This window comes from Lactuca serriola, chromosome 5 (assembly GCF_051521515.1).
Source record: "Lactuca serriola cultivar US96UC23 chromosome 5, Lser_US96UC23_V15, whole genome shotgun sequence".
Lineage (NCBI taxonomy): Eukaryota > Viridiplantae > Streptophyta > Magnoliopsida > Asterales > Asteraceae > Lactuca > Lactuca serriola.
This window is the reverse complement of record NC_136412.1, coordinates 9754227-9762490: the sequence shown is the minus strand read 5'-3', so window position 1 is coordinate 9762490 and position 8264 is coordinate 9754227.

Sequence of the window (8264 nt, the reverse complement as noted above, 5' to 3'; positions counted from 1 at the left end):
ACTTGGAATTGCCAGAAGATTTGGCAGGTACTCATGATGTGTTTCATGTGAGCTATCTGCGTAAATGTTTAAGTATATATGATGAAGCAGTTCTGTTATCCGAGGTAAAACTGGATAATAAGTTAACTTATGTAGAACAGCCTGAAGAGATCGTAAACGAAAGAACTACTGAGCTACGTAATAAAGAAGTAGAGTTGGTGCTTGTCAAGTGGAAACACCATTGAGGCCCAAATTATACTTAGGAAAATAAGAATGAGATAAGAGCGAAATATCCACATTTATTTTAATCGATGTAATTTCGGGGACGAAATCCTCAAAAGGAGGTATTTGTAACATACACGTTTTGAAATCGTGTTTTGTAAATGTTAAAAGTAAATAATATTATCAAATATTATGTAATATTTAGTATTGAATTCTAACAGATAGTTTTTACTAGAAATGAAGTAAAACTACGTTTAGAATCACTCGAAAAAAATTGGAAGTCTTATGAGATTCCAATCAAAAGACAAATATTGAAATTGAACAAAAATATAAAATCTGAATAAGTAAAATTTTATTATTGAAAGTTGTAAAGAATCTCATTAGAAACATCTAGGCGAAAACCTCATCGAAATCCGATTTATAACGAAGAAGTTATGACCAATCGAAGATCCGCAACAAAACCGACACGACACCGAATGACGTAAAAAGTGAGTTTTTCATAAACTACTTTTTAGCCTTGGTGGTCTAAATGAAAGTCGTAGTATTTGTTGAACTGAGAATTTTCATAAAAAGAACGTCCAAATCTGACTTCGAATGAGGAAGTTATGATTTTTCTAAGTTTCGGAATAACAGTAGACAACTAAAAACTCGAAATAAAGATCAAGCGATATTTAGCCGACACAACCTAAACGAGAATCGAATGTATCGTCAATAGTAGTACAACGGTCAAAAGCAAGACGAAAACGGACGTCGGATGAAGAAGTTATAAATTTTTAACGGATTTTCGTATCCCGGTCTGTTAAAAATAATAATATTAAAAATAAATTCAAAATTAGCCGACAAAGTGTAAACGAAAGCTGTAGAGCATAATTTTACCTACACATGCATATAAAGAATATCAAAAACGGAGCTCGTATGGGAAAGTTATAGATTTTAGAAGATTTTGGCACTATTTCCAAGAATTTTCGCATGGATAAGCCTCATCCGGACCGACCATGTTACCTCGCTCCGAGCATGTCGCGTGTCCGATGTCGATGAGCTGTGTAGCCGAGAATCTGACACGCATCGCTATCCGATTCGACCGAAGCCACGGCCCTCTCAGCTTCCGATGCGTGGCGTCGCGCTGCAGCCTCCGAACTCGGACATGTGCCTCCGTCCGAACCGAGACATTGGTCGTCCAAGCCTCGCCCTTTTGCCGTGTATACCAAGCCTCGCAGCCTCGCGCCACCTGCCCTTCTTTCCTCTTTGTCACACCCCCGAACCAGACGGCGGAAACGTCCGAGGGCTATTATGACTCAATTGAATACCATCACAATGATTATACATGAATCATAACATCATTCATCACCAAGCATTGAAATAGTACAACTGTTATTGTTTACATTCAGTACATTGTTTTAAACATTACATTCCCATAACTTAAACCGTTCGATACTAAATTAAACAAAACACTGTGACATCAATGGATACATATTCTTCAATTTACCTGTTACCTGATAATACAAGTATTTTGGAAAACGTCAACAATTGAAATGTAGGTGAGTTCATAAGTCATGTTTGAAAAATAATGATTTTTGTGTAGTTTGAAAACCCAGAAAATCCGATATTTTTTGAAAAGAGTGTTGTTTATAAAAAGTGTGGAGATCCGTAGTATGCTTGTCGATTTCTGTAAACGTGTATAATTGTTAAAACTTGTATACATCACATAGATAAAGTGTTGAACTTCCCGGGAAAACCCGATGTTTTCCTCGTACATAGAATTTCGTGTCATGTTTATTGTTATACCGATTCGACGATTGTTTCCGATAATTCCAGGTGACATTGGATTAATTATGGGTTGTGAGTCGTTATATTCACGCATCAATGAAGATGACTAGTCTATAACTACCAATTACAAACGATCCTTTAGGCGTCGTCTGTAAGACTCACTTAATCCAACCACCCTGACTTCTCATAGCCCCACAACTGAGGAGAAAAGAGGGTACGAAGCCCTCGTTATTTCCATAAGTCGTTCAAGGCTATCGTGAATGCGAAAGGCACTTGGCCCAACTCGCATTTGACTTCTCGACTTTGCTAGCAGTACTAATGGGCCCTTGGGGCCCAACAGCACAATAAAGCTATTGAAAGTCCTTTTACATGGAATTAGGTCATAGAAGGCCCAATAACATGTAAGCACGTTCCCTTCGGGCTCAAAGATCATGTCATTGGGCTAGCTAGGCCCAACAAGCACGATTTGAAACTTTCAAGCCCAAAGATTGAATATTGACTTCTCGTGAATTTCGCGTGTTTATTGAAGTACTTATTGTTTATTGATTTTTGATTCGTTATTGATTCGAGACCGAATCAATTCGTTTGATAACGATATTGGTGTTGAAAGCGTATTTGTTATTACGTTTCGCCGGTAGTCGAGGTACTCGTATTTTATTTTAAGGGATTTATTGTTTTAAAAAAAAATAAGAGTTTACCTTTTTATGACCCTTCTTGGATAAAATTTACACTTTTAACCCTTTATATAAAAGAACTTCCATTTTAGTCCTTAAACCATTTTTCTTGACACTTTAGTATCAAAACTTATTAAAAAAAAAAATTTCAGCCTAGATTTACTTGATAAACAGCTTAAGTCCTTCAAAAATGGTTTTCTCTTGGTTGGAACGCTTATTTTCGCAACTTTACAGTTTTGGCCCAAAATGGAAATTTTTTGCATTTTTGATCCCTTTTGACTTTGAAAACATTTTTAACCCTTAAATTAGTTTTATTACACTCGTAATCCCCTGTTTTACAGAAATTTGCAGTTTCAGCCCCTCTATTTCAGAATTTTTGCAATTTGGGACTTATTGGGCCGAAAAGCCCATTTTTATCCCATTAGGTTCAAAATTTACATTTTAAGCCCCTCAAAAATGTTGATTTTCAGAAAATTCTTATTAGAAACTATGTGGACTCTTTCCAACCTCCAGAAATTATAATTTGTCAATTTGGGCCCTTACCTTTTGTATTTTTGACAATTTGAGCCCAAAAATGGGTTTTATGTCCAAAAATGTTCACCCTAACCAAATAAATTATTTTTATAGACTTGATTAGTGTAAAAAATGGTATAAGTTATGTTTGTTTCACTCCTCATGTGGTAGATCACGGCTTTTATGTATTTTTGGCTAACATATTCATCACATAACACATAGAATCATAAATACAAGCATAAAAATCACACAAGGCATACATGAACTCATAGATCTACACATTCGCTTGTATTCTCCCCCACAAAAACTTATAATAACAGAAAAATAAGGGGTATGAAGCTCACCTTGGGTGTGGTTTCGGTTTTGGAAGGAAAAAATGAGAAGAAATTCGATCCTAGCAACCTTCCTTCGAAGATCTCAAACTTGGATGCTTCTTAGGTGCTAGATCATGAGTTTGAATGAATTAAGAGGTGATTTTTGGATGAAATGAAGTAACTAGCTTATGGATCTAAGAAATTTCTTACCTTAGATGATGATTTTTATGGAAGAAGCCCTTGAACTCTTCTTGGATCTTGAAAATATGGAGGAGATATGAGAGAGTTTTCTTGAGAGAATGGAGACTGAAATGTGGGTGTGTGTGTGTGCTTGGATTCGGCTGAGAGAAGAAAGAGAAGGGAGAAGAGAGATAGAATTGATAAGATGGTTGCATGGATGTATGAGTGTTGCATGGAGATCCTCGATGTAAAAGTGAGGTGGCACCCAACAAAGTCAACTCTTCCTCTTTGTGGGCTTGGGCCGAGAATGGAGAGGGGAAAGAGGAGATTTTTGGGCTTTTTGCCCCTAAGCCCATATTATAGTTAAGTTAGATGATGTTTGACTCAATTAAATCAAAGTATAATTTTTATGAACTATTAGGGCTAAATTAGGTTAATTATGGCCCAAAATGGTTCATATAATTAATTTATTTCATTCTAGGCCCAATATGGCCCAAAATATTGAAATAAATGAAAGTGGGTCCAATTAGAGCCCATTTAAGAGTTCTAAGCCCAAGATAGTCAAATTGGAAGCTTATTGGTCCATTGGGCCCAATAAGGAAGTCCTAGTCCAAAATGGACCTAAACAAGAACTTCTAGGGTTTCCAATTGCTTGTTGACTATTTGTAGTGCTTGTATAAAGTGTTTGATTGAAATATTGTTGTCATAGAGTAAGTATTATGCATTCTTTCATGTCTTTGATTCATAATTTGACTTAAGTGTTGTAGTTACAAGGCACAAAAATTTCTAGTTGTGACACTCTTGCATCAGATCCAAGGCTCGCACCTATATAAGGGTGCGAGACCTCCCGGGTAAATGTTGGAAAATTGTCACTTTTTACCCTTAAACTCATAACTACTTCCACTTCCCCCGAAGCCCCGGTATCAATTTAACACCCGAAATACATTTTGAAGTGCCCGAGAAATTTATCTTTTCGGTTTGAAGCTCAACCTTCGCAAAGCCCGGTTTTCAATAAAGCCCCCGGTTTTTAACGAAGAAAGTTATTTATTATAACAAAGTGCTACACAAATTACTATTTTAACCCTCAATTATTCCACGGTGAGTTTCAATATATAGAAACAATTGTATGTTATGTGTTATATGTGTTATGTGCTTCTCAGTGTTATTTTTCCGGGTTATTTTCCCGTGTTATTTTTATTCGCTATTTTAATAGCAAAGTAATACCTTTGACCATGTGATTAGTGAAAGGACTTAGATTCACATTGGTACTAGTATGTAACCTCTGGCCATGTAGAGCATATCTCCAGAAGAGAATGACTTCTATTCTATGGCATTGGCAGAAGGTTAGACATGGCTATAAGCCTGGAATCTACCAAAATGTTAATCAGAAGTTGTATGTCTTCTATGCCATTTAGGCCAAAGCTTTATTGATGTATATCAAGTATGGAAATCGTTATGTCTCATTAATTGTATATCTTTGAATCAAATCATTGATTGATATGGAAAGCTTGTCACATGATTCACATATGCCTTTGTTGTTCCTTGTTCCTCTTTGCTTCTTCCATATTAAAGTATATATATGGCATAACGTTATATTGTATCTATTATTGAACTCACTAAGCGTCACCACTTACCCTCTCAACGTTTAACAAATTTGAAGGAGATAAGTAACCAATATAGTCATAGACTGTTGGAAGGTTTAACATAGTTGTAATATTACTTTAGTATTTAAGGATCATGTATGTATAAAAGTATCGTATCCTGGGTAGTTGTGTAATATATAACACTTTGTAATAGTTGGTTTGTATCCAGTCATTTGTAATCACTTTATCAATGTAAAATATTGTTTTTATGAATATGCAAGTAGCATGTTTTGGAGTAACTATATTGTCAAGTATGAAAGTTTGGGTCTTTCAGAAATATGAAAGTGTGTGTCTTTCATGTTTGATTAATTAAAAATGAAAATTATATTTTGAAAATTTGGGTCGTTACACGACTAGCACTAAAATGCAATAATATCAATCAGCTCCTCATATGAAATCCTTGATTTTCAACTCTCCGAACCAGGGGTGCCCCTTCACCCTGCTCACACTCTCCCCAGAGTGGCTAATCATTCCTTGCACTAACCCGCTATACACTACAATTGATCATGAAACTTCTACCAACCCTGCAGCACTTACATATGCTAGCCATACATAACACTGATGTGACATCCCCAAAATCTCGGCCAGAAAAGACCGATTTTCATTTATGCTTTTAAAATATTTTCAGAGTAAATCCTTTTGATTTGAAAGAGTTGCGGAATTTGTTCCCAAAAACAAAACATGATAAAACAATGTTTACCAAAGCATTTCATAAAAGAAATGTATTTTTCATTATATAATCAAAACTCGGGGTGTCATGTTCCGATACAGACCAATAAGCATAAACGATAATCGGTCTTTTCTGGCCGAGATTTTGGGGATGTCACAGTTGGTATCAGAGCATTAGTTTAAGCGAACTAGGAATTTGTAGGATTTCTAGACTTAAACTTAGAATGCTAAGTGAAATTTTGAGATGTGTGTCTGTGATATTTTAGACACGAGCACTAGCTTATTTTAGGAGAGTTACCTAAAATGCTTTTATGTGCTAAATGTTATATGTTTCCATAAATAATATTATTTGTTCGGATCTATGGTCTGTTGCCGACTGGATCTAGAAACCTTATGTGTGTAGGATTCTAAGCGTACGTCTACGATATTAGAACTAGCATGTAAACGTTTCGGAGTGATAAGGATGATTTGAATATCTATCGTGATTGAGGATCTATTTCACCTTATTCGGTGTGTAGATCAAAATGGTGAGAACAAGAAGTGGAGTTGGAAATACTGATGAAAACAGGAATCAACCACCAGTGATTGAGCAAATACCTGTCGTAGCAGCAACACCTGAGCCAATAACCATGGCTGGTGTGCAAATGATGATTCAGATGATGTTGGATCGTCAGATGGATGAAACTAGACAGTTGCTTCAACAGAATCGTGAATAACTGTCAATTCGTGTGGAAGAGCCTGAATTAAATGAAGGGCACTCAGAAGGTGGAAACTTCAGTGGGTCCGTTGGTCCAGCCAACCCACCGATAGTTAGGCAAGATAACCATGATGGAAGGAATGATGGAATGGGATGCAAGTACAAGGACTTTCTAACTTGCAAACCATCGACCTTCAATGGAAAGGAAGATCTTATTGGGGTTATGGATTGGATCTCCGAAATAGAGTTAGCCTTCATGACTTGTGGCTGCAGAGGTAAGTTGCAGACTATCTATACAGTGCGTCAGTTCCGAGGTGGAGCCGTTCGTTGGTGGAACACTCTAGGGAAGACTTTAAGCCCTAATGAGCCACTGAAATTGACATGGGTAGAATTCTTGGTGCAGTTCAAGCGCAAGTTCTGCTCGGCTCAAAATCTGTTGGAACTAGAGAACAAGTTTCTGACATTGATGAAAGGCAGCATGTCAGTTGATGAATACACCAATAACTTCACCGATAAGATGGAGTTTGCCTTGCGTATTGTCCCAGACGAGCTGACAAAGGTGGACCGGTATGCGAAGGGACTCCCATGGGAGTACGAGGTGCCAGTACGTCAGGCACATACTCTAGAGGTAGCTATCTGGGCTGCCAAGTCTATTGAGAACATGATTAAGGGGAGAACCACCGACAAGGTTGAGGTTGGTGAGAAAAGAAAGTTTGAGGGAACATCTGGTTCTGGTAAGAAAGGCAAATTTTCGAAATCTGATTCGAAAAAGTTTGGAGGAAAAGGAGGCGAAGCGAAGTGGTGTGATAAGTGTAAGAAAAAGCACTTTGGGAAATGTAGCGAGGATGTAACCTGCTACAAGTGTGGAAAGGTAGGACATTTTGCCAATGAATGTCCGAACAACAAAAGGATGTGTTTTGGTTCTAATGAAAAGGGGAACATTTTGAAAGACTGTCCGAGGAAGAAGAAGGCAGCAAAGCCCAACATTCCACCAAAGCCGAAGGCGAGAGCCTTCCAGATGACACTTGAGGCCGCGAAAGATGAAGCTGATGTCGCTTCAGGTACCTTTCTCGTAAACGAATTACCTGCTCAAATTTTGTTTGATTCTGGAGCCAACAACTCCTTTATTTCGCATGAGTTTGGTAGAAAGCTAGCTTTGCCTATTGATAGACTAGATAATGTTTTATTAGTCGAAGTAGCTAGTGGAAAGTTTGTACCTGTTAGCGATCGTATGAAAAACGTCTTAATCGACCTTAATGGAAATAAGTTTCACGAGGAATTATTGCCTATCGAACTAAATGGTTTCGACATCGTTTTGGGAATGGATTGGCTTAGCGCCAATGATGCCGAAATCTTATGCAAGAAGAAGATAGTTAAAGTAAACCCGTCTGGGAAGGATTCATTTATGGTGTATGGGGACAAACGCAGAGTGAATTCTGGAATCATTTCTCTAATGAAAGCCAGAAAGTGTTTGACCAAGGGATGTACATCATATTTAGCATTCGTGATTGATGCTAAGAAAGAAAAGAAGGTGATGCAGAGCATTCCAGTGGTGTGTGATTATCCGGAAGTATTTCCCAAAGATCTTCCTGGATTACCACCTGAT